At 38.8% G+C, this 27,864-nt stretch overlaps 1 protein-coding gene across 28 annotated transcripts in view; it reads left to right on the plus strand.

The window, feature by feature from the left end:
* The window catches only part of LOC110483451 (uncharacterized), a 425,837-nt gene extending 398,329 nt beyond the window's left edge, over positions 1-27,508 (plus strand). For 27 of the 28 annotated variants that reach the window (XR_014953368.1, XR_014953360.1, XR_014953366.1 and 24 more), the window contains one exon: positions 1-27,508. The gene's annotated coding sequence lies outside the window, so the exon portion shown is untranslated. The other variant, XR_014953346.1, reaches the window with a different exon arrangement.
* Positions 27,509-27,864: the final 356 nt, after the last annotated feature.

A 27,864-nucleotide genomic window follows, 5' to 3' on the forward strand; every position in this document is an offset into this window, starting at 1 on the left:
ACTGTCTGAGGGAGAGAGCTGAAGATCTCACTGGGAAAAGCAGGAGTCATAGCAGCAGAAACAGAACTGTCAGAGAGCCTTTAGCCCCCAGCATTTTGGTGAGTCATACTGGAGAGAAGGTAATTGGTAAATAAAGCTGTGCTTTATTTAGTGATTTTAGTTACTGTGTGGAAACCATCACTTATTTCTATTAAGAAAATGTTTAAATAGGATTAAGAATTTAAAAGAAAGCTACCTGGGCACCCAGCCAAACAGAAGATATCCATTTATAGTTAACCATTGATAAGCCAACACTGGAATTACTAGGCCAAGTTCCTCCATGTTGTAAGCTAATATAAGCAAGCCCAAGACCCTGGTGTATGAAATGAGGCAGTGTTTCCCCAAAATGTAACCGATTCAAGAAAAGCTCCTTGTTGTCTGCTTGTAGAAGTTCAGTATTAGCATAAGAAATTAGGGAATTCTGTCTAGATGGACATTGCCAGCTGAAAATAAGGTTCATACAAGGAAGGAAAGCTGACAAAGAAGCTGTTTTTTTGTTGCCTAGAAAATGAGAACTTTTAGCAACTTTCATGTTTCTAAAAACATGAAGCTCTGCAGTGTGAGAAAAGGCAAGGAAGTATCCTTTACTCTCTTATGTTACTGATCTCATCAGGGAAGGGACTTGATTTTGAAGATGTGTTATTTCTTTTTGAAATGAGGAAGCAGCTGGATATCACTAGATGAAGTTGTGCAACATGAAAAATACCTACAGCAGAAAAGGTTTTAACATATAAAAATGTAGCTATCTTTTTCTCCCTATTCTTATCACAGTTGATTTCCAGGCTTAAATATTTAAATAGTTGCACTAGTTATTAACAAACTTATTTTATATAGGCATTTGCTTTGCATGTTGCCTCATCCAAAATTAGCTTTAGCTTCTTGCCCACTGATTTCCTAGTATCCTGGGAAATCATAACACACTCAAAAAATAGTGTTTTCTTTCTCAGCTGTAAGCTGACAATATTATCCTGAATTAATTAATTCTCTGAGAGCTGTGCAGTGGCTTGCCTAAAATTATATAAACAGACCCAGACATTGTCTGGCAACTGTCTGATGTCCCTACCCATCAGAAGATTATTTATGTCTATAAAGTTCTGGATTGCTTTCAGTTTAAAGGAACTTCAAAGACCTCTGTGGTCTCTGGGGACAGAGTTGCATCCTTGTGACTTGATAGACCAGCTGAAGAAAAATTGATATAGCATGGAAATATATTGTCAAAGACCTATCCATTATTTACTGTTGATCGATGCTGAAAGATGAAGTTTAAAAGTTGAGGTCAACTGTTCTTTGTCTCAGATATTTAATGGAAAACAATCAGAAGAGTTGGAGCTGGGAAGACAAGAGGTCCATTTGATGAAACACCAATTGATCACTCTGTGACTTCTCCCTTTGGGAGTGTTCGTGTGACAGAAGTTTGATTCATCATCTCTCCTGTGTAGATGGGGAGTAGTGAACACTTTGTTGTGTTCACCTTTATTTGATTGAGCACTGGGGACTACTAGGTCATATGGAAGGAGCAGACAGGAGTGTAAACAATTGAGAAGATGCATGGGCTTGTGGTTGCTCTCTCATATGGCCCTGAATATTTAGCTCTAATTCTGATTACATGGGGTTTAATGCAATGTCATAAACAGATTAATCTGTGTGTGTGAAAGAGATGGTACCCTCTGTATTATGGGGAATGTGCTGGCAGGAAAAACAACAGGTCACTTACTATCCTTTGAATGAGTACCAGCCTCCATAACAGCCTCACACATTGGGAATGTTTAGTTTGCTAACCTACTTTCTATGAAATACTTAACTTCCTCAAAAGTAAAGTGAGTCTTTAAAGACAAGTGAAAAAAAGAACTGTGCACAGAATGTCTAATGCTGTGACAAAAAAAAAAAAAACAAACCAAACTCCAAACAACCAGCATCTGTGATTATGCTGTGCTTGTAATGGAAGTCTTTGGAGAACATGTACAGAACTTGAGCTAGATTGTGCAGAACCTCTACAAGATGGCAACAAGAATACCAAGAGCAGACAGGAGTACTGAGGCTATTTGTTGGCATCTGAAGAGAGTAAGAGATGGGTATTGCTGAGCTAAGTGCAGCGGGGTTGCTGCTGGGTGCCTGAGAGAAATGCTGGCTTGCTCGAGGGCTTTCCTACTGGGCACCACACACACTTGGTCTGCCAGCTGATTCAGTAATAGCAAGAGAGATTCAATGAAGCAGCAAAGCAAAAACTGGCCAAAAACCTGGAACAGTGTAGTTTTCTGTTTTCTAGGCGCTTGATGGTATTTTAAGTATAAAGGCTAATTAAATGGCTGAAATTTTAGGAAGGAAAGGAAACATCTAATGTCATTTTTAAAAATTGCTCTCTGCACAAGGACTGTGTTCTTCATACACCTTTGTAGAAGAGATTTCAGCACCATCAGTAGGATTTTGCAGTATTTCAAAGCACACTGTTATCTTTTAAAAAAGTCCATTTGAGGTAAGATAATTCTTTTTCAGATAACTTACCTTAGAATATAGGAATTGTGACTGAAAATGTGGTATTTCAAACAATTTCCCATTCAATATCTGCCTTCAATCCTACAAGGATATTCGTGTAAAATACATGAGATTCCAGGTGCCTTTAAGACTGGTCTACACCTGTACATGAAATCATAAACAAAATGACACTTTTAACACTATAATAGCTGATATGCTTGTGCTTGCTATTTCTTGAAAAATTATGCCCTTGAGGATGAGTGAAATTAATCATATTTGGTTTAAGAAGAAACAAAATATCTTGCCTGATATTGGAGATATTAATGATGTCTAATTAATATACCCATTAAAAGTTTGCAAGATTAATCTAGCAAGTAAATTGCAGCCAAGTTTAAATTGAAATTTTTTTCTAAAATTGATTTTCCAGACTTTAGGAAAAGATTTTAAGTAGATTGCAGTTAATAAGAAATCCCAGGAAGTATTATTTGTATGAAGTAGCAGGCTCAGAGATTGGTAACAGGATCCTAAATATTTTTTTCTTTACCTTACCAGTGTGACTATAATCCTTCAAGGATTTAATGAATAATCCTTACAATATATTGATGAAATGCTAAGATACATTAAATTTTTAGGTCCTGGATTGGTTCAGCTGAGCAGCTACACACGCTGTAGAAAGAGCTGACATGAATTGGTCATAGAAAGAATGCCAGACCCCCTAGAAGATCATGGAGAGAGTGCAAGGATTGAAGAGAAGGACAACAGGAAAGATCACTGAGATTGTGGCCAAGCTCCTCAATAAAAACCAGAGCCAGGTGGCATGGACTGTGCCACGTGCACCCTGTCTGGGCAGAACTCCCTGCAGTTACACAGCACATTCTTCTCTCTTTTGGACATCACAGGGGCTCATGACATCATTGTTATTTTGGTGTAAAATTTTTTTCTTTTTAAAGATTCTGGAAAAGCTGGGAGGGCTTTGTTGTTGCCAGTTACTGAAATGTTTTGTAGCATGAAATTGAAGATATTTGTTACACATATGGATTTAGCTTGTGGGCATGCTGGAGTGCTTCAGGGAGCAACATCCAGAGTGGTTAAAGACTTAGGATTACCTGTGCACAAAAAAAATATGGCAATTCAGACACTGAGATTCTTTGTATAGTGAAGAGTGAGTACATTTTACATCTAGAGATGGCAGGAAAGAGAAGCTGCTTATACAGAAAGAAACTCTGAGGATAGATGTGTTTGTTTTTTCAGATTTAGACATTTTATTGTGGGTAAGGCAAAGACCTATGTATTTATACACCTGAGATTTTATGATTAAGAGATTTTTGGACTGATTTACTCAAATTGTTTCTGTGAATATGAACTCCTGACTTAATGTTTTAGCTCTAACAATGACAGAGCAGTTTGTTTTACCTCCTTGACAAAAACAAGAATTGCGAATTAAAATGCTTGTTTGTACATAAACACATGGCATGAGACTAATTTGCAAAGTCTCAGGAATGGAGAGGAGATGGATTGCAAGATTTGCAGCTTGGCTAGATTGGCCTGTGGGCACACACAAAGTGATGTGATTTACTTCGGTGGCTACAGCGCAGAAGCCTGCAGCCTCTAAAGTGTTCAGCTGCATTTCCAAGGGAAAGCTTGTTTGTGCTTAAGTACCAGATTTGGTTTCTGTTGGGTTTTTTTTGACAAATGCAAATTTTGTGTGTGTAGCTCCATGTGATGTGGTTGTGGTTGCACAGTGAGTCTGCCAGGAGACCTGAATCCCTTGCTAGAGACGTAATTAATGAGCTGTAACTTACTCATCACCAAACCTATTGAAATCACAGGGGCCGCTTTTTGTGTTAGACAATTGAGTAGCTAAGGTGAATGACTCCAGTATGAATGTGATCCATAGTGGGCTTCTCTAGGTGCACAGGGTGGATTCCCAAACTAGGGAAACAGAAAGATCTGGACAGACTGGACCAATGGATAAAGGCCAATAGGATGACATTCAACAAGGCCAAGTTCTGTGTGCTGCACTTGGGTCACAACAGAACCATGCTTTGCCGCAGGCTGGGAAATAGTGGCTGGAAAAGGACCAGGGGAAGTTCCTGAACCTGAGCCAGCAGTGCCAAGGTGTCCAAGAAGGCCAATGGCACCCTGGCCTCTATCAGCAATAGTATGGCCAGCAGAATCAAGGAAGTGATCCTCTCGCTGTACTTGGCACTGGTGAGGCCACACTTCCAATCAAGTTTTGGGTCTTTCACTTGAAGAAGGACATTGAGGTGCTGGAGTGTTTCCAGAGAAGGGTAACAGAGCTGGGGAAGGGTCTGGAGCACAAGTCCTATGAAGAGCAGCTGAGGGAGCTGGAGATGTTTAGTCTGGAAAAAAGGAGGCTCTACAATTGCCTGAAAGGAGTGTGTAGTGAGGTGGAAGTAAGCCTCTTCTGCCTGGCAGGTGACAGGACAAGGGGCAATGGCCACAAATTGTGCCAGGAAAGGTTTAGATTCTAGAAAAAATTTTTTCACCAGCAGGGTTGTCAAGCATTGGAACAGGCTGCCCAGGGAAGTGGGTGAGTGACCATCCCCGAAGGTATTTTAAAGATGTGTTGATGTGCCGCTGAGGTACATGGTTTAATGTTGGACAGTGCTGGGTTCATGGTTGGGCTTGACGATCTTAAAGGCCTTTTCCAAGATAAACTTGCTATGCTTCTATGAATTTTGTGTTATACAATTACACGTAACTAAGACTTGTGGTTTAAGCAGTTATTGCACCTTCTGCTGCATGTTAGGAATTGAGTGAAAAAGCTCATGCAATGGGCACACTCAGAGTCTAACTAAAGGAGCTGAAAATTTGTCATTGCGGTAATTTTATTTATCATTCCTTTGGAGACTGTCAGTGCAAGCCCATATCACAGCTGAAATAGTGGTAACATGGCAGCTTTCAGGAGAAACAATTTCTTATAATGTAGCCCAACTGCTTGAAATGGTCTTTAAAATGTGTCAGGGCCAGGCTAAAAACTTTTCATGACATCTTGCCAAAATTATGACATTACAAAACTTCAGGAACTTTTCAGTTTGTAGATGTACAAGTGGGTGAAATGAAATGTGAGGAAATCCTATGAAGATACTCATATATTTAATAAGACAATCATTATTAGCTGGGGGCTGCCAGGGTGTAATGGGCTAGAAGTGGGTCTTTTTTAAAATGCAGCATGCCCCAGGTGTTTGGGGAAGATTGGGAAGATTACCGTGATTTCTAACAACCTGTATTTTCTCTTCCTCATGTATTTTATTTCAATCAGTGTCCCGTCCATGGCACGTGTTGATAAAATTATACCAATTATGTAAGACTGCATTTATGAAATTCCAGATTTTCAGGTATTATGTTATACTGTAACAGTACCTGGGACAGAAAGGGATTCATGCTTATGGAAATAGTCCTTTAATTTTGTCCCCAGTTCCATGTTTCCAAACTTCCCTAAAAAATATGGAGTTTGTTTTAACCATGTACAATTCTCCTTCAAAACTCCGTATATTTACATCTCTGTGTACTTGGAGATATCTGCTATATTTTATTTATTAATGATGATACTACCAAACAGTTTATCTCGAATTAGTTAAGAGAAACTCAAGAGGAATTAGAAAGAAAAATCATTGCACAGAGCCATTCTTTGTGTAGTATAATTATGTCACTTGAAAATATCAGCCAAATTTAGCTTTGCAGTGACTGAAAACTGGAGAATATCCATATATTTTGGAAATAATTTATTTGCAAAATTTTAAGCCAATTATCATTAATATCAATCTAAAGACTTCAGTATGAGTTATCTGTAGGAAGTCCAAAAGCGGATGAATTGCATCTGCTTTTCATTCCTTTGTTTTAGTATGACTTATTTAATACTAATGTGAAGATGAGTAATGTAAAATAGAAAGTAGGGGGTGTTAGAAATTTTCAGAAGCTGTTTGATTTTTGTTTTAGCAGCATCTCCTTCAGAGAACATAAAGCACCCTGTGATTTATATTGTATCTGAACTTTGATTACATCATGCTAAATTGGGTTTACTTAATTAAAGAAGATGACAAAAGTAAGTAACTATGTTCATCTTATGTAAAACCAAATCAAATATTTTCTTATAGTTTCAAAGTATCTGACACTGGTCTAAGTGGAAGGAAAGACAATCATTTGCATATTTTAATCTGGAGGTTAGGGACCCTGTCAGAGTAACAGCCTGGGCTGGGTCAGCCAGAAGAAATAGAAAGGAGAAAAATAATTGAAGAAGCAGTTTGCTACAAAATGAAATTTTTCTCATTGTCACTTAAGGTTGTCTTCACACCTGTCTGTAGGCAAGAGGTCAGCTTGGAAGTAAAGGAGGGAAGGGAGCAAATATATCTCACTAAGGACCAAAAGACAATTTTCTTTCCTTAGTGACCAGATCAACTATAATATATATTTATGAAGATCCCACATGGCATATCCCCATTACAAAATACCAGGTGTCCTTTTACTAGCAACACTGCAGGCAGCAGGTATATCTAAAGGTTGTCCTCAAAGACAAGCTGTGTACAGAGCACGAGGAGCTCTTAATGAAATAACTAACTATGACATATTGATTTTGAAGGCAAGGGGGCAGGAAAAGCTTTTCAGCAAAATTAAGACTTCTCAATAGAAACAGCTGCAATGGTGGGGTTCGTGTAAGCTCTTTGTCAGGAACAAGGGTAAGCTGTGAGTTTTTCCTGAGCTTACTAAGATGTCAAATGTAAAACAGCAATGTGATCTTTTGTGCTTGGACTAGCTATAAATTCCACTGTCCCACAATACTGCTGAAGGGACAGTAACCTTGTGAAAGACCCCCACATGAACTGTGGTTACTGTTCTTACATGCATATGTTTAAATCCTACTCAATATCATGTGTTTTCAGTTGAGGTTTGCATTAACCAGACCATGGCAAAAATAAGAGATTACATCAGGGCAGTGTTAGTTTAAACTGGGTGGGTTTTAGGGAAGATTCTCATCCCGGCCTGACTTTTTTCACAAGAAACAGAAAAGTTCCTTTTTTCTGCATGAATAGGCATGGACACAGCCTCTGAGTGTTTCAGGATCCTACGCCTGTAAAAGACTGGAGCGATATGCCTCTCTTCAGGAGGGATTTGCCTCCCTCTTTGATTCCACTACTAGTTATGGGAGCTGGGTGTGTGTGTTCACTAACAGTGAGGCAGATCAAAAATTAGCAAATGTTTCAGTGTATAGCCTCTTAATCACGAAGTCTCCTGAATTATTAAAATGCACTATGCTTTCAGTTTCTAGAACCTCTATTCATTTTGGTCCTCAGAAAAGAAAGACATTCTGATCATATTTTACCACAGGTTGGTTTGAAATGATGAAGTGGATCCTCTAAAGTTGTGTGATTAAGCAATACTATTAGCAGGACAAGCAGTTTTAGCCTGCCTTTCCTAATGAAATCACTTTATATCAGCATGGAAGACAGAAAGAGCAACACCTGAATGAATATGCTGAACTAGGAAGATCTTGGGGAAAAAAAGGCAGGAAGGCTTCTAATTCCATAGAAGAAGAAACTGGAAGTTCTGTTATTTTGCAAAATTCTTTTGGATATGTAATTGCAGAAAAATGTCTGGTGAAAAGAGAGCATTTCAACTGAGCACCCAGTTTTCCAGTGAGATTTATTTCATTTTGTGTATGAGATGCTTCTGGGAAGCAGAACACTATTTGCCTCAGCAATAGTGTGTTGCTATAGTAAAAGCAATGATAATACATTCTGTGGCAGAATGAGACAAGTGTGATCAGTATGACATTGTGTCAACCATGGCAGAAGTGCAGAGTATTGGGTCTGGCCCCAAATGTCAATGACTGAAATATGATTGATTACACACTAAGTTGGCAGTGTGTCTTTAACAGTTTGACCTATATGAATGTATGAGCAGCTGACAACTTTTACTCTTCCTTTCCTTGGTTTGGTAGAGGGGGAGAAATTTTTTTCTCTTTGTGTTCAACCATACGCAGGTAATGAGTGAGATCAGAATTCAGTGGCAAAGCAAGAACTGTAGTCCTGGTTTCTGAGAAACAGTGCCTTTAATGTTGGGCCAGTCTTCCTCAGTGTGTGTATATGTGCCCACTGGCAGCTTAGGAATAAAGCACAGTTGGCAGGATTCCTCTCTGGACAATGTGAACTGATCAAATAAACTGGAAAGCAGGATCCTAGTCAGATGGAACAGCAATATCACGAGAGTACACATAATGTGCTCTGCTTGCCTCTTGCGGTATCATAAATTAGAATCAAAAAAGAGAATTGTGTTGCTGATGCAGTTATCTTCTTCCCTTACCTCCCTTCCCCAGAACCCTTGTTCCATTTTGTCACTACGAATAAATGCTGGGCTGGTCACGGGGTTGGCACTGGAGAACTCAACTCAGCCTAGGCAGGCTGCTTTGCTTCAGTTTTACTTGGTAGTGGAAACTGTTGCTCTCTTCTCTCTTGTTCATCAGCCTGTTGCAAAATGAGTTTGCATCATTTTCCATGTTGCAAAGATTGTCCCTGGTAAATGCTGTGGCAGATTATGTGCACCCATGAATCACCAAAAGTCTCCTATATGTGTCTAATATCTTCCTGTCTTCCTAGACTGCACTGGTGTTTAGTTCCATTTTAGGACAAACCTGTACTAAGTCTAAATAGTTTACCAGTATGTTATGATGGCAAATGCCTTCGTGATTGCAGTGCTTTTACATAGGCAAAGTTGCAGCACTGCCAAGACTTATTCAAACTTCCCCAGGACTCCCCTGAGTATATGTAGCTGTGTTAGCCAAAGCATGCTTTTAATAGCATATCTTACAAACTTTTTTTTGGTACAGTTTTGTTTTGTTGGTGTGAATTCAAGAAATCTTTGACCAACTGATCTTTGCCAGCAAAATATGTACTGTAATTCTGTCTTCATCTGCAGGAATCATAAGTGAAACAAAGCTTTTTACTGTATAGTATAAATAATGGCTTGTGTAGCTTTTTAAAACAGTGGTAAGATACTGTAGTCATAAAACTGTTACTGTGGTGCACAAAGGATACCTCTGTCTTTCTATACAGTTGCAAAATATATATTATAGACCTTTAACTTTTTTTTCATTGCTTTGCTCCATTCTCCAGCAAAAAACATACCAAACCTCACACTTTCAAAGAAGCAAATACAAATCCAGAGGATAACCTCAACTACCTTTACAGATCTTGGTCTTAGACAAAGACTAGGTTTTCAGTGATGGCAGCCTTCACTATAGAAGATGAGCTAAGCAAATAAATGAATTCTGGTTTAATCATAATGCCACAAATTTCCTGGAAACACGGAGCGCTTACTTTTCCCCTAAGCTGCTATGGGTAGCAGGCAACATTCTAAGACATTTATGCTTTATTTATTTACCAGCAAAATGTTTATATTGCACAACTTTATTCAGCTAGTAATGTGGCTAGTGACGCTCAGCTTCAGAGTATTTATGTCCAGTGAATGTGGCAATAGAGCATCTCAGCATTTCACCACTTCAGATGACGTATTTATAAATGAGGCTGATGCGGTTCAAAGGGAATGTGTTACAATAGAGCAAGATCTGACATATGTTCTAAAATGGAAATTTAAAAAATGCCTTCATGCACAGAGTAGCAAGAGCTTTGCTGTTTATAGCAGAACATTGCTTCAGGGTTAAAATTTCCACACTACATGTTGGCTACACTTCTTCTGGTAGGAATTCCTAGCACAGCTGCAAATTCCTGCCCACCTCCCCAGCTGTCTCTGCCAGTACTGTTTGTGTCATTTGGCTAAAATGAATACCTGACTCATTTGTTTTCATGCTACACTGTCACAATACCCCATCTATAAGGCCCCTCCCATGACAGGCTCTACAGTAGGCATGTACATCTGGGGTTTGCAGGATTTGATTTGAGTTCTTGAAGTGGAAGTCAGCAGTGTGCATGGCTAGGAGGAGCTCATGCTACCCGGTGTGGACTGATTATCCAGCAGGTAAGGGAGGAAACCAGTTTACACTGAGGACATGAACTGAAGGCTGGAGAGACTGGTTGGGTGATAACTGATGAAGTTCAAGCCTTTTCATTATTCTGATTTTTGTGTGTTTCAATAAGCAGAGCACTTCAGAAATTATCAGAGCATTCAGTAAACATACTATACCAGATCAGCACATTCAGAGGATACCTGGCTCAGTATCCCCTGAACTAAGGCTACAGAAACATAAACTACTGGGAAAAATCAGAAATTCTTTGTGACAGAATGGTTTTCATTACAACAGACCAGCTAGTCACAAACAAAACTTTCTCTTTTCCTCCAGTAATGTCTGAGTTTTAATATAAGCCTTTATGGGAGGAATGCTTGGCTACAGAATAAAATTCTGGCCCAAACTAATGAGTCAGGGATGAAAAACCTTATGGTTGGTAGATTTTCTGCTTTCATGCCTCATGGACTGATCTCGAAACTGCTTATTAGCTGTTTCTGCTTTGACTCCACAATAAATGAGCAAGAGCTGTTTCTATAGGAGAGAGAGAGAAAACAAGTTCCTGTGTTCAGACACCCTAAGTGGTATGCAAACTCATGGCAGCATATGGCATTCCAATGCAAAGGAAAATGTGGGTTGAAAAAGGAAAGAGCTCTTCTGGTAATGCACTATAGAGAAGCAAATCTCTAGAAGAGCCATGTGACATCACTTAAATTTGTGGTGAAAGCTGGATCTAACAAGATGAGATGGACAGAACATTTATAGGGGCAGATGAAGGCAATAACCTCTCCATATGATATTTAAATTTTCATTTCCTTTGTAACACTCAATAATTCTTCCCCTTGCATCTTCATACAAAATGAAGGAAGTGAATGGATTATGAGGTGAGGAAAATGAAGGATGTGGACTCTGAGGTAGGGCAAAAATTGGTTGAATTGATGGTCTCAGTGTTTTGTGATCAGTGACACAATCAGTTCACCTAGAGCCCAGTCACTATATGGTATTGCAGAAATCAGTCCAGCAGCTAGTGTTTCGCATCTTCATTAATCACCTGGATGATGAGACACAGCATGCTTTCAGCAGGATTGCAGATGACAAAAGATGGAAGGAATGGGACATAAACAGAATAGAGAAATGAGTGACAGGAACCTCCTGGAGTTCAAGAAAGGGAAATGTTAGGTCCTGCCCATGCACCATGCCAGGCTAAGGCCAAACTATTAAAAAATAGCCTGGCAAAAAAATCCCTGGAGGTTTTGGAAGGTACCAAGTTGGTATCAGTTGGCAATGTGCTCCTGAAGAAAAGAAAGCCAACAATATCCTGGAATGCATTGGGAAGAGCACTGTCAGCACACTGAGTGAAGTGACCCTTTCACTCTTGTTTGCCCTGATGAGATCTGACTGGAGTGCTGGGTCCAGATCTGGGCTGCCTTGTGCCAGGGTCCAGCAAAATCCCACAACGCTGATGAAGGGTTTGGAGCATCTAACACAGGAGGAGAGGCTGAGACAACTGAGACTGTTCAGCCCAGAGGTGGGAAGGTTCTGGGAGATCTTTGTTTGTAAATACCTGACAGGGATGAATTTTCACAGTGATGCACAGTGCCAGGAAAAGGGGAAATCAGCATAAACTGATGTAAATTCCATTTAAATGTAAAAAAAAAACATAGTTGTTTTTTTAACAGCAGGGATGTTCAAACATTTACCCAAAAAGGTTGTGCAGTCTTCATCCATGATGATATTCAAAACCAGACAAAATCCTGAGCAATCTGCTCTTGCTGACAACCATCAAGTGTACCACCCACACTTCTAGTTTTGTGTCACCTGTTATCTTGGTCAAAGCAGGGGCTTGGACTAGACCGTCTCCAGAGGTCCCTTCTCACCTCAGACATTCTGTCATTCTGTGCTAAAACTCTTCACTTGATATTGCCAGCCATTAATTTCCCAACTGTAGTTGGGAGATAAGTGGGGGATTGTGGCAGAGACAGTTTTTGAGAAGACAAGAAGTCTTGTCATTCACAGAAATTATTTGCACATACTGTTCTTTTATTAGGTACCCATTCCTCTCCTACCCTGCATACGTGTGCATGTGTGCATGGAGGAGTGTGCACGTGTGCACACTCCTTCCCTCTTCCCCTTACATAGAGAAATACACAGTTAAAGAAGCATGAGTGTGTGTGTGAGGTGTGTGTGTGTGTGTTTTTTCAGTGTGGTCTAAGTATACATCCAGGTTTTGGCTTTTGGCTTTTCTTTACTGAAAGTAAAATAAACTGAAAGGGTGGTGGTTTTTTTTCCCTCTCATCTCCAATTCAATGGCACTCTACACTGTTGGCAGTTTAATCTGACAGTGGAGCAGACAATAGTTGTAAGGAGAAATGGAATTACATTTTGCTCCTTTTTAGTTTAGGCAAATTTTCAAAATTAGGTGTTAAAATGCAAAAACTCTGTAAGAATGAATTAAAATGCAGAAATTGCCACTCACAGGAAGCCTGCACAATTCTAATTCTAAACATCATTAGAAAAAAAAATAACACTCTGTGTCTAACGATCTTTTTTTCAGAGAGGGGGGTGGAATGCTTAATTTGAATTACAAAAAAGCCTTGATAACCCCCCACACATCAATTTACCTGTGAACAAAAAGATTCACACAGAGAAAATGGGACTTGGGACTATTTGATAAATTACTGCAGACTGCTTGAATATTCCATTAGCAAAATAATAGCTCGTTATGGAACCCAGAAGAATGTGGTATAATTATGATAGTACCATCCCCCCCACACACTATGGGGTAAGAGGAATGCAAATGTTAGAAATGATAGCTACTTAACCACAGTTTGGAGGTAGGCCTGAAAACAAATCGAAGGATTATATGATCTCAGGCATTCATAAGGATTTCTCCAATGTCAATGCCCTAAATTGCTGAATACATTCCAGCTAGCTGAAGGTCATATTATTAATAGTCATCTTTATTGTGGTAGAGTACAAGAGCCAGTGAAGAAGAAGGAGGCCCTTTGCAGATGAGATGTAAACAAAGCGCAATTGAGAGCCTCTGCCCCAAAGTTCTTGCAAACTAGAGCTAAACAAATGAAGCAAAACAAAGGGCTGCTGCAGTGACACAAAATAGCATTTTAGTCCCACATCTGGTTTTGTTTGTTCGGGCTTGGGGGGTCACTTTGGAAGTAAATGGAATGGGAAACCAAGCAGAGTGAGAGACCACAGCGGGGGAGTGGGGTCAGGGGGTAATCTGTGGCAAACAGAAATCATTGCAGGGTTAGAAAATTTTCTAAGTCCTAATTGCTTCTGCACTTGTGGCAATGGCTACAGCTCCTGGCACATGTATATAAACATGGTGTGCTACTATTGCCCTATGCCCAGCGTGCAGGATGCTTGGCATATGGTGAAAAGAATGAAAGGGGGTCTCTGTCTCATTTACTCAGTGTGACCTGGCTGCTTCCAGCTTTGTAGTTTGAGCTCCTCCAGCTGGCAAGCTCCATGCAGTGCCCTCACCCCTGTGCTCTGTTGTGATGGAGATATAGCCCCTCCTCCATGGGCACTTATATGTGGATGTGAATGCAAATTCATAGAAATAAAAGATCTGCTTTTTAAGATCTGGTATCTCAGAATTCAAAGGAACTATTATAAAAATTGGCCAAACTGAGCTGTCTTTGGCTCCATCTGCAGAGGAGCAGCTTTCAGTGGTTATCTAGGACCTGTATCCAGCCATAGGCTGAAATCTGTGTTAAGCCTTTACTTCTGACTGTATTCTGCTATTAACAGTCAGAGTCTACAAAGTCTATTCTCTCTTCAGAGTAAGTAGGTGATCGATCAACGTGTTTTCCTGGTAGAAGAAAACACATGAAAATAAATGTTATAACATTTTCTAAAAAGTCCTTAAAACATTAGAATCTGAAAAGATGTCGAAGAATATGAGTTCAATTGATAAAAATGATGTTTTTTTTGAAAGCACTTTCAGGTACGTAGGCAGCTACCCATGTTAATCCTAAACTTTAAGGGTGGAAGGGAGACGAGAGAAAGCTGTTTGCAAACACTTTAACTCACAGCCTGTGAAATAAAAAGGCAGCTTTTTATTTCACAGCAATCACACACCAGCCTCCTGACTTTAGATACTAGTCCAATGCAAACATTGGGATGGCCATCATCTGATGGCTGGCTCAAGGTTCACTTGAGTAGAGAGCTTTAGGACTTGGGTCATAGGCAATTTGAAAGAACAAATCTTGGCACTATCTTAACCAGCCACTAATGGAGCAACAACAAAGGTGTCTTATGGTGAATTATTGATTCTCTCTCAGGAACGTAGGTACAGCCATATAAGCTGCACCAGGATGAAGAATTGAAAGTTCATTATCTGCTAAAGGATTGTTTACTTGCATTCTTTTCTATAGTCTTCCAAACACGTAGAAGAGTTAGAAAAATCATATGAGGATAGTTTGTTGACTACTAGGTTTCTATAAATCTCTGTGAGCCTCCCAGTCCCTATTTCACAATTTGTTTTTCCAAGAGGTTTTTCCAAAAGTACTAAGTGTCAACATTTATAAATAATATACAGCTTAGGACAGGCTGTGTGTTTGTGAGAGCATGTTAAAAAATAAATAGAAACGTCCAATGTGATGTATTCATAAATATGTAACAAATGCCCTTCTCTTGATCTCTGGTAAAAAAAAAAAAAAAAGTCATATTTCTTCAAGGCTGGAAGAATTTAGTTTCATCTGTGAGGTGCCAGAATGTTAAATGTGACATTCAATAAAGCACCTAGGAAAAGCTAAACAGTGCTAATCAAGCTATTTAATATTTTGGAGTTAAGAGCTGCAGTAGGAGAATAAAAGGTATAATTAATAACTCCAGCTGGGAAAGTAAGGCAGAGTAAAAACAGGAGCTAAGACAAACATCTGGTCTTTGTTTTATGAAACATTTACCATGAAATCAAAACTTTTTTCCACTCTTGTGAACTGTGCAAAATTTCCTGAGTTGCAAGCCTCAACACTGGACAAAGTTTTCACCTGCACATAAAAATGAGCTTTTCATATGCACCTGAAGCTGCACTTGCAAATAATGCACATGTGTGTGTGAATGTAGGTGTGTGCCTGCCTTTCTGCCTCTGTGAATTTGTTCTAAGGTAACCTCAGAAATTATATAAAATTTTAAAATTCATACAATGTTGTCACCTCTTTTTTTTTCTTTTTTTGTATTCATAGTTCATCTACCCTCATGAACAATTAAAGTTTAAAGCGCAACAAAACATTTGTCTACCTGGTCTAGTTGCCTTGTGCTTAGCTGCTTTCCTGCCTGATTTGTCCAGATGTTAGTATGGTGACTTACAAGTGCTTTCTTTGTATTGGGTATGCCCTTCACAGAACTTAAAAATTAACATTGTGCTCATCATTTTTGTAGATGAAGATCTGCATTAGGGCTAAAATGAAATCTTGTCAAAGGTCAGAGGAAATCTTAGTTGAGAGAAGGATGAAGAAGGCTTTAGGATTCTGAAACGTGATTTATGAGTCATTAAGGCCCTAATGGAAGACTATAAGGCGAGTTACACAGTCTTACAGCTGAAACAGGCTGAGCTGACACTGCTGCAGTTGCCAGTGGTTACTGGCATAGTTCTAGCAGCCAGGATTTGGCCAGTGGTGTGAGCTCTGAACAACCTATGCATTGGATTATCCCTCTCTTCCTCACTCTTACCATGTGAAATTTATTCATTAAATTGCTCACTGATATAAAGTTCTATCCATCATTAATATTTCTAATATTTGTAGCTCTCATCACTGATTTTTTTTTTTTCTGCTAGTGTAATAGAGAAATGGAATTCTGTGCCCACCCCAGTTTACAAGCATAGGCCTTCTCATGAAAGTCTGTGGTCAACAGGGCCCTGCAATTTATGTAAATTCTGAACATGCTTTTCTTACTCTCTCAGATTGTTGAGAAAGCTGTCTATATATTTGTCACACTTGCACAGCAGGGAATGATACTTTGGCACTCCCTCTATGGGCTTTGCATATTCTTAAGTGAAGAGGAAATGTAGCATTCCCACTGTAATCCAGGCTATGCCTGTCTGTGAAACTGTGGGGTGTAACAGCAAAAACAACATGCATGACAGTGGCTGTGGGAAGATGAAAGTCCAAGGGCATCTGTGTTCTTGAAGCCAAATGTACATCTGATGGACGTTGCAGAGCTGCTTTTTAATTACATCTCTGGGAAGGAGGTGGAACCAAGAGTCTAGACAAATTATCAAAAAATTACTTCTGCATTTTAATAGGGGGGAACCAGAATGTGTTTCCGTGATGTGTTAAAAATTTAGTCATTTCAGAACCCTAAAAATGGCCATGGTTTGCATTCCCATCCTAGACATCCAACTGAAAACTTAATTTGAATAAGATGCTGCAGAAAGAATGAATATTCAGAGTGAAAAAGCACTCTGGTCATTGCTAAGACAAGTGTGGAGCCTTGAAAGGCTCTTTATTAGATTCTTGAAAAGATGCAAAAATCAGAAATGTATCAATAATAGTGTGGGCAGAAGGACCAAGGCAGAGATTACCCCACTATCCTGGCCAATGGTGAGACTGCACCTTGAATCCTGGATCCAGTTTTGTATTTCTCACTATAAGAAGGAGATTGAGGGGCTGGAGCATATCCAGAGAAGAGCAGTAATGCTGGTGAATGGTCTGGAGCACAAGTTTGAGGAGGAGCAGCTGAGGGAGCTGGGGATGTTTAGCCTGGAGAAAAGGAAGCTCAGAGGGGACCTTATCATTCTCTACATTTTCTCCAAAGGAGGCTGTAGCCAAGTGGGGGTTGGTCTCTTATGCCAACTGCCAAGTCACGGGACAAGAGGAAATGGCCACAAGTTGGGAGAGGTTTAGTTTGAATCCTAGGAAGAATTTCTTCACCAGCAGGGCTTTCAAGCACTGGAATAATCTACCCAAGGTAGTGGTTGATTTCCATCCCTGGGGGTATTTTAAAAGATGCACAGATCAATCAAGTACATGGTTTAGTGGTAGACTTGGCAGTGCTGGGTTAGTGGTTGGACTCAATGATCTCAAAGGCCTTTTCCACCCTAAATGGTTCTATAATTCTATGAAAAGCATAATGAATTGATCAGAGAAATCAGGAAAACTCAGTGGTAGCTAGGTTTTTCAATTTTTTGTGTTGCTCAAGTATTTTTAGGGTAAAACCAAAAGAATTAACAATTTTTTTTAATTTAAAAATTCTTTAAACAATGAAGTGGGGGTTTCATGGCTCATTAAATTATATTTTTAAAAAGCCCTTTCAGATAAAAATATTAGTTTTCTGGGTTTCTTGTTTATTTGGTTTTGTTTGTTTTCATGTAGGAACTGCCAAAACAAATGAATTTCAAGAGGAAAAAAAGAAAATTACTATTCTGGATCAGTTGAGCTGGAACATTTTGGCTTTATCTGAAGCTTTACAAACACCATTTCCTTTTGACAGAATCTTTCCCAAAGACAAAATATGCCTTCTTAAATGACCCTACTCTGGAAAGGATGAGAGCTGGGGGTTGGTGGAATATGGCCATTATCATGCACTGGGCAGATAAATCTGATTCTATGTCACTGCCATGTCCAGCTACCATAGACAAACAGATTGAGTGAAGTTCTGCAGGCTTATCAGAAAGGTTAGTAAGAAATCCCCTCACAAAACATAATAGCAGCTTCCATATCTCTTCAGAACTCTTCTAGTTCATCCCCTTCTTTCCTCAGTTCCATAGAATTCGAATCCAGCTTCACATCCATACATTCCCATTACACCTCCCAATGCCTTTCCTTTTCCACCAAAATACAAGATTTGATGGTGTCCCAGAAGTGATTTTTGTCCTCTTTTGGGGTCACATAGTTCAATTTTCCTTACACTGATGAGAAGCCTAAAATTGTCTCTGTCCCGTTTTTTTGCAGTCGTCCTTGGTTTCTTGACTATCTTGTTATATTATACCAGTCTCAGATTTTATAAAACAGTCCAAACATAATTTCTACAGATATCCATGATCTGGGAAAAGAAAAATATTTTCCCCAATTTGTCCGATCAGTGGCAGATATCAGCCGCAAAACTAACGTTACCAGGCAATTAATGAAGTACAGTATTCCACAAAGAGTTTTGTTACAACAAAAATAATTCAGGAGATCAAGTCAGACAGAAGGTGATCCATAACCAAGTCACAAGTCCTTCACTCATCATTAATTGTACATCCTCCAGTGTTGCAGTACAAGAAAGACAGAATGTGCCTGGATCCTGAAAGTCTCCACTTAGTTTTTGCAAGTTTTTGATCAGGCCCAAATATTTAGCCTCAGCTGGATTTGTCTGTGTGATTCTTTTACATTCACTAAGTTATTCTTGAAATTGGGCGATTTGCTTCATTTGTCGTGGCTCCTAGCAAACACACAGAAAACAAGTACAGCCTGTGTTAATGGGAAGATTGATACAAAGGGTTATATAGAAAAATTAACAGTTATTTTTAGCTTTTGAGAATAATTTGTGATGAAGTAAGAGCAGATTCACTTGAGGAAATTGGCAAAACCTCTTCTTCCCTTGACTCAGAGACATGGAGTTTGTTGATCTGAGCAGGACTGTGTACCTCCAGATTCCACTTGGATTATCATGGACTGAAATACTGTTGGGAAGGTGAGCTTTACTGCCAGGATATGCTACTTATTTCCACCACCACCCCTGCCCACCCCCCCCCCCTCCCCGCCCTCCTTCATCTATTCAAAATTATTAATCTTCTTCTTTGCAGGGTATATATTTTTTTGGCTGGAGGGCATCCTCTAGAAGCCAATCTGCAGATGCACCCTTGTACATCATGTGTTGGACTTTACACTGAACAGAGGTCTCACCCTCTGCAGCTGGATCTAGTTCAAATCAAACTAAACCTAAAGACATGTTCCATGAGCACACACAGCCTTCTTCCATCACTACGGGGAGTTCAGTCAACAAGAAGAATAAGTTCTCAAGACAAAACTCCTTGAAATGTATATACTGATGGTTCTCAGCACTGCCTGTTCTGTGATCTCCTATTGACCTCCTCTGCATCCTAATATAGACATAACTTGTAGTCATGGCTGAGAAACAAGCGCCCTATAAACACTGACAGTATCGAGATTACCATTTTCATTAGCAGGTTTCGGAAACTTCTACTTTCCCCTGTGATTGTTGGGAATTCTCATAATTTTCAGTTATAAAACTCATGGAACACCAGCTTCCTTCAAGAGTTGCAAGTTTCAGAGTGTTTTCATTTATGTAAAATTGTATGACTTTTGATGCTTTTCAAATAAAAACTATATTGCGAAAGAAGAGATGCCTTTCTTTGCCTGTGTACTAGCCATAATGTTTTTTGGGCAAGCTATCTGATTATTAGTTTTGGACATTCAACTTGAGGTAAAGCCATTTTTCTCCTCCCTCATATTTTGTGAACATAGTATGGAAATGTTGCTTTTTTACCTTGAGGCACAAAAGCTTTTATAATTTTGTAATTTGCCTTAAATTGAGAATTTCTAAAGGGAAATGACAGGGTGTTTTACTTTGAGTCCTGGTAGAGTGCAGCACTGATGGACTGAAAGATTTTGTCACCTGTAGAAAAGTGTTTTCATACTTTATGGTTGAAGAATAGATCAAAAACTCCTATGTTTTGCCACAATAATTCTTCAGTGTGACATGTTGAGCAAGTCTCACAAGGACAAGACTTTCCTCAGCCCGGAATGTATCAGTTAAGTACAGCTGAGGTACAGCCTCTTAGGCTGGAAGGTTGTCTCTTTTCTGTTCTATTAAAACCTTAGCTTCTTTGTTGCAAACACAAATGCTGATTAGTTTTAATAATGATGAGACAGACCCCCATTTCTTTATAGATACTTTGCTGAGTGGGTCACTGATCCTTTGCAATGACTGCAAAAGATCGAGAGGGTCTGAATACTTTAGCTCTTACCAACCCCAGGTCATAAATGGAACTTTTATATTGGTAGAGGGAGTCCTCATTTATTTCATACATCTTTTTCTCTTTTATTAATCTAATCTTCTCCCAATAGTGGGGCAGTAGTTAAATATTGGGATGTAAAAAAAAAAAAATTACAAAAATAACTTTCTGTATGATACTTACAGACTTCTGTCTGAAAGTAATTCAAAAGAGAATACTAAGGATGCCCCTGTCTTCCCTGTCTTGTCTCTATGGACTTGTGAGGATGGTGCATCAACTCTTTTGTGACCCCTGGTTTCTCTGGGATGTCAGTGCCCCACGTAATCTCAAGGGAAGAGAAATACATTTTGCTAATTTTCCTTCTAGGCAAAAATCCACAAATCCATCTAACTGCTTATTCTTTAAAACTGTGCTTACTTTGTGCTTTCTTCTAGAGCACATGACAGTAGTCATGACTCAGAATAACTCCACTAGAAGTGATACTGGGTTTTCATTCCAGGTTATAACTATCAGTCCCTCTTAAGTAACAGGTCAAAGGCCACACAGAAAAAAAATTTGCACTTTTTTGAGAAACGGTGAGGGGAGAGACTCCTGCCAGAGCTTTGCAAGAAGGACTGGAATGGATTGAACTGCTGCCAGGCTACAAGAGTCTTCCCATCTTGGACTCATGATGAGTGAGGCGAACCACCTGCTCTGCACACTTGCCTTGTTGTGCCACAGTCTGAGGTGCAAAGTCCTGCTGCAGAGGTTGGAAAAAACCTAGATTCATTTAATTTCCTTATCAGAGCAAAGTAGCTCCTGTAAAACAACATGCCATGTAGTCCCTTAGCCTGCCTCCCAGACTTCTCAGAAAAAATTGTGTTCTGCATCAGGCACAGTACTCTGGTTCTCTTACAATGGCAGCATTTTTATGGCAGGAGTTTTTCACATCTCCCAGCAAGGAGAATGACAAAACATTCATTCAGTGGTGAGCTGTTCTTCTAGTATTTACTGTTCATTTGTAAGTACAAAGTTACAAAGTACAAAGTGACTTTCTCTTCCAGCTTTATGGAATCACACCCCTTTCATGTATGATATATGAGTTTTTCTGAACATTTGCACCACTTCTGGGCTTTTATGTTGATGCCTTGAGAGGCTACCTAGAACAGAGGCTAGACAGTATTAAAGCAATAAAGTAGGTATTTATTAAAAGGCCTTCAAAGGATACACCTTGGGCAGTGCAAGAGTCCAGCCAAGGCTACACACAAGATGGACAGTGCACCGTGAGTTTTCACACTTTTATAAGTTTTGGTTCCTTTACATGTTGGGGTAAATTCTCCAGTTACAGCTTCAGGTTATGAAGTCCCACTCTCCCAGATTGCTTGCCTCAATTCACTGCTGTTTACACTTTTTGGGCCTGAAACTGCAATGGTGTCCTTAGTTCTCAGGCTGGAAAAGGATTGTTTTGACTAACTAAACTGTGAAGAGAACTTGCAAACACTTTATATGAAGTACAGAATTATATGATGATGCAGCACAGAATATGGAAAATGGAAAATGTGAAAGCTTAAACTTACATCATCTATGTCATCAACATCATCCAGAAAATAATGTATAATGTAAGTTGCAATTACTGTGGGGAGAAGAGACATAGAAAATATTAGTCATTGATGGCATCACTTATTGCAGGCAGGGGTAAAAATGGAATTAGGCTGGGGTCTCTCCGTTAAGCTAAAAGATAACTATGTGGTAAATCTTTTGTCAGTGGAGATGAGGCCCAGTCCAAAGCTAACTAGAGAAGCAGGAATAGTCTTTAGCTGCCATTTTGGGTTTTAGGCAGTACCTGCTCCTTGCTATTGTCTCCCCATGAGTAAAGAATGATGTGGCAAAAAGGTGATTCTTAGCAGAATTTTCTCTCTCCAGATCAATATGCAGTTATGTAGTTGGCATCAGGAAGTGAAAGGGCATCACCAGCAGGAGAGAGTGGGACAGACTGCTTCAGCTGGAAACTGATCTGTGTAACTATGGCTCCACCAGCTTCAAGCAGTCCCCTCTTAGTGGTTTCTCTCATGTCAGGTGTTATGTATAGATAGTTGATGCTGTAATTTGCTTTAATTATTTATAATTGTTGTCTCTCCCAGTAAGGATTTAAAGAAATATTTAATTCTTAAGACTATTGATTGGGGAGCTCAGTAAGTGTAGATTGTAATTTGCTACTGCTATTTTTATCCGAGAGTAGTGTTTTAGGCTGTTTTGTTTTGCTTGGACAGTCCATTTGCTAAGTGTGTTTTTTGAGTTGTTTAGGTACACAAAGCTGGGATTTTCAGTGTGGCTCATTCTCTGAATATTGTATCTAGGATTCATGGGTAGCTTCAGAAAGCTTTTTGCTACTCTCTCTTACGTACTCATATATTGGATATAAGACAAGGAACAACAACATCTGTTATATGTTCACAAGGAGTAGATTCTACACTTGAAACTTCTGACCTGATGGAGTCTATTGAGCAGCAGATGTTTCAGAAGACTTTAATTCCTCAGCTTAAAAGTTCACAAGGGTACTTTGGTCTATATCTTCAAGGTTTCATTGAATTATTTGTTGTCTATTTTTATTTGATAACAGTTCATTAAGGAGCAGAACCAAAATTACAGATTTTCAAAAAACTAAGATAATTACTTCCCCAGTTACTATTATGTTTAAATATGACCCCAATATAAAAAAAAAATAAAATGGACAATATGTCAAAGCTGACAACCATTAGATGCCAGCTAACACACTCTGTTATAAAATATTTTTCTAAAAGATTTGATTTTGTTTTGGATCATATTGCACTGTCTGACTAAGGTGTGCGATGAGGCAGAAGTTTGAAAATTTCTTTGGTGGATGAATGAAAGGGATTTAGAAAGTTACTTTTAACTTCACCCGAGTTTTTCATAAGAGACTGGCATGTACTTGCACTGTGTTGCTGTGTATAGGTACAGCCTGCCTGCCCAAAGCAACACGAAATGAATGTGCCAGGAACTGAGAAGCAGAGCTGGTCTTAAGATAAAGTCTCAGTGTCCCTGAAAATGTATCAAGTTTAAATCCTAAACCTGGCCTATTTTTCTGCAATTACTTCAGTCCAGCCCCCTGATCCAAACTCTGCTGAACTTTGGGAGTATTTGGATGTGGTTCCAGAGTCTGTAGTTTGAATCCATCTATATCTAGGAGGACAGATTTGTAAAACAGATGTTTTCCCACTGGAAGTATGTGCATGAGCCCTATTAGTAAAACAAAAGGGTTTATCCTGCAAAACATGTCTGAAACATTCCCTTATATGCTTAGCAAACAGAAGAGGAAAGTTTCTTCTCTGGGCAGCAAGATAATGTCTTACTTGGAGTCAGTTTGAAACGCTTCCAGTATGGCTGGCATCTGTCGCCAGGTTGAAACAAAAACAAGGACTTTCAGGAGTGCTGCAGAAATGCATTATGTCCTATTTGTCTTGAGGGAATGTTTAGGACAGATGAAGTATCGAGTGGTAATTCTCTCGTCCAAAAGGTGAAATCCAAGCCATACTGAAATTTGTACAATAAATCTCATTCATTTCAGTAGGGTTACGATTTTATGCCAAATCTTCAACACTGCAACAGGATATACCTATTTAATTTTTCAGAAGATATGGAAAATCTGCATGTATACACACTGGACAGTGTTTCTAGAAGAAGACAACTTTATGCACCTGCTGTAGCCAAAAGCTGTATGGTACAAAATGTATTTGCTGAAACTAAATCATCACCACAATTGTCGTTTTGCTGATGGAAAGGCACTGCTACTTTAAATTTCTGACAGTTGCTTGAATGACAAAAACTATTTTAATATTACCAGTGTAAATATTTGAATCTGTGTTTAGATTTTTTTGGGTTTTTTTTTTTTTTTGGTGGCCCAAACCCAAGTAATTACGTATCAAAATGTGATCCTTCATTTACTTTGGCAATGAATCTTCATCTGTCATCGTTTTAATCCATCTACTGAGGGAAACGATAGAGACTGCCATACCAAAGAATGCTATCTTGGATTTCTCTGTGCTAGAAGTATTTCAACAGATGCCATTTTTGTCATGCCTTAAAACAGCCTCTTTATCTGAATGCTGAATACTGCTGTTTGTCTCATAAATATTTTCTGGTATTTAACCACTGTGTATTTGACTTTTTGAATGACAGACTGTAATTCTTTTTGAGCCATAGTAGCCTATCAAGTTGACATCTACTTCAATTTTACACTGTGTTTCCTTTCTTATTCCTTTATTGATTTGTGTTTACAGTCTGAGGTATTCAATGCATTGAAAAAAACAATTATTTTGCGGTTAGATGAAATAGCTTAAAAATTCTTCAAATTATAGCAACAGCTCTAAACTATGTTACCAGTAAAGGACTGTTCCCTGGGCATGAGAAAAGAAACAGAAGAAACATCAAAATAAGGGACATTCCTCCAACAAACCCTCTAGCAGCCAATACAAAATGGATGAGGGAAAGCAGAGAGAAAAATGTTAAAAGGAGTTGCTTACTGTTACCCCATGGCTTTGCCATAAAATGAGAGCTACAATCCAGACCATTATTTTGAGTACCTTTCCCCTATTTGTTGAACAAGGATTTCCTTGTGACAGGTGTATATTAAATTCCTTTCCAGTCCTATCTAAGTAGACAAGCTCTCTCCTTACTCATTCTAGAAGTGGGAAATCTGAGCTGCTGGGAGGTGAAGACATGTGGATGAGATTAATATTGAGAAAGGTCAGAATCTTTTTAATAAGAAATTGAAGTCCCATCTATATGCTGAGTCCTGCTGGGTGTATTCCCTTTTCAACTATGATGTAGAGCATGGAGAAGCTGTCAGCCATGGAGCCACCCTGAACATCCTGGTACTCAATTTTGAAGGCATAGTGCATACACACCATGCAAAAAACTTTAACAGAGTCTCTGGTGTTTCCATCTGAATGAGCAAGGAAAAAAAAAAAAAAAGAAAAGAAAAGGGCTATCTTGGCAGTCTTAACTTTTAAATTAACATGTAATATTGGGTATATACACAGGCAGCTGCCTGAATACTATTTAAGCTGGGTGCTGAACTAGGTGCATGCAGTGACAGGCAGTAGTTAAGCTGTTCTTATCTTTTTTCTTCATGTCATTGATAATGATATTCTAATCCTTTTCAAACCGTGTTCCTTTGGCTATGTTTTGATAGCATGGTTGCTATTCCAGTGGTCTACACCATCCTGTGATGGTGTCATTTCTTCCAGAGGATTTTCCCTTAAATTTTGGTTTTGAGTACCTTTAGATATTTTCTAGGAATCATTACTGCTCTAAACCACAAGACTCTACTTAAACACAGTGGTGTAAAACGATGTAGATTTTTGGGAATTCATGAGAATGTTTGCAGTTTATAGCACCTGCAAATTGGCTTTGCCACTACTTTACATATGAGATTTGTTGTTATTGTTGTTGTTTTTGAAAGCGCAATTGTTATTTTAGCAGAAATGGAGGAGCATTTCAGAATGTTCTACAAGATAATAACTGATCTGAAATTGAAAGCATTTTTTTTATCTACAGTAACATATAGCAAATTTGGAAATTCTTGCCTTGTTCAAAAAATTTACAGTATTCTTGTCAAATTTATGTAGCAAGCAAATGTATTGTAAATTGTGGATGACTAAAGGGGCCTAGTGTATGCTGCTATGTTTTGAAGACTGGATTACAGGAATCAAGGATTAGATTTTGATAATGTTTCTTATATACTATGTTCCTTTTCAACTTTCAGTGGGAGGACACCTGAGGTAAAACAATATGACATGTAAGTAAATGAAAATTAATTTCGAAAGCAGTATCTAGGTTAAAAAAAAAAAACAACACTCCCAAAAACCAACAAAAGCCCCCAAACTTGTCCTTTGAACTTTACTTTGTCAAATAAAATGTCACTGTTAAAACCACACAAGCAATTTACCAAGAAAATTATTGTTTTCCAATGTATCATTTGCAGAAAACTACTGGTCAAACCAAATTATATGAAAGAAACTTAAAAATCCATAAATTACAGTGACAAAAGTAGATTAGCTCCATCCAAAAAGCCTGATGTGAAGGAAATGAGACACTTATATACTTTGGAGAAGTCATGTAAAATGTGAAGATTTGTCCAAATTTTTCGAGGTGTTCAGCCTAGAGAATTGTTATTTCTACAAGTTTGGCTGAAAATCAATAATCCTTAGGTTCTTTATTAACTGCAATTATCCTTGCATCTTTGAGACTAGAGGAGCAGAGAGTAAAGAATAGAGAAGGATGGGACAGTGATCAGACTCAGGTCTATAAAGATGATTTTGGAAAATTTAGGTGTTTGGGAGACAAAAGTAGAGAGCCATGGGAGGAAACAGCCTGAAGCTTTTGAACTGCATTTCCACTCAGATTTGGAAAACCACATCAAGTTTATGAATTGCAGCATTACTCCCATCTGTGAAGCAAGTAGTCACAGTGTCAGACTTTGTCCTTCATCCACTGCTAAGGGCCAATTACTGAAGATAACAGCCTCCTGCTTCCCATTGCTACTGGTTACTCTGTTTAATCATATTGTAAAAGACAATATGACAGAGGCAAAGATTGAGGTCCCATTGTGCTTCCCATTGATACAGTTTTATTTATTAGTTTTTAACATAATTCTCTATTTTATTTTTTTTAATTTATGTTACATGATCGTGCAGTTAGAAGCCTGGGATACCAGCCATCAATTTGTCAATGAAATTTGAATATGGGTACCTTTACAGGTTCCTGTTGCTTATGCACGTGACCATGAATTTTCTTATATTGGTTCATTATCATTCAGTAGGACTGAATAAACCTACTCAAAGAATAAGTAGACTAATAAATAAAAATGTTACTTGAACATTTGTGCCTCTCTGACAGCAGGACTTGTACAGTGTGCAATGGGTAAGATAAGAGGAGGGGATTGCATGATTTTGTGGCAAAGGCAGCATAATCCTTGCCATCAAAATGGAATTCTACCCTTTATAGCAGCATTTAATTTCTGCATAATTCTGGGAAATCCATGGACATAAACACACATTTGGTCAGCTGTTCTGTGTCCCACTGTGGTGTGTTTCAGGCACCCAGTGGTGCCTGAAACATACCACCAGCTCTGTGGTATGTTTAGTACCTACAACTGAATTTTAACTTTTCTGAAGTTGTCAGTGCACAGAATGATACAACAAGCAAAGGAACCTGAAAAATTGGATCTTAGGTTTTTCAACTGAGAAATAAAGAGCTCCTCTAAACTCATGTATATGCCTTAGCTCTTCATTTATTACATAGGCAAAAATCCTATGCTCTCCTTCCACACAAAAATCAGATAGATCATTAATAGTTGGGAATAAAAAACCCCCACAAATATTAAAATGCTGGGCATCAATGAGGAAATTTATATCAATGCAGAACAAGACCTGTATTCTGTCTCTGC

Source organism: Lonchura striata, chromosome 2 (genome assembly GCF_050655825.1).
Source record: "Lonchura striata isolate lonStrDom1 chromosome 2, ASM5065582v1, whole genome shotgun sequence".
Lineage (NCBI taxonomy): Eukaryota > Metazoa > Chordata > Aves > Passeriformes > Estrildidae > Lonchura > Lonchura striata.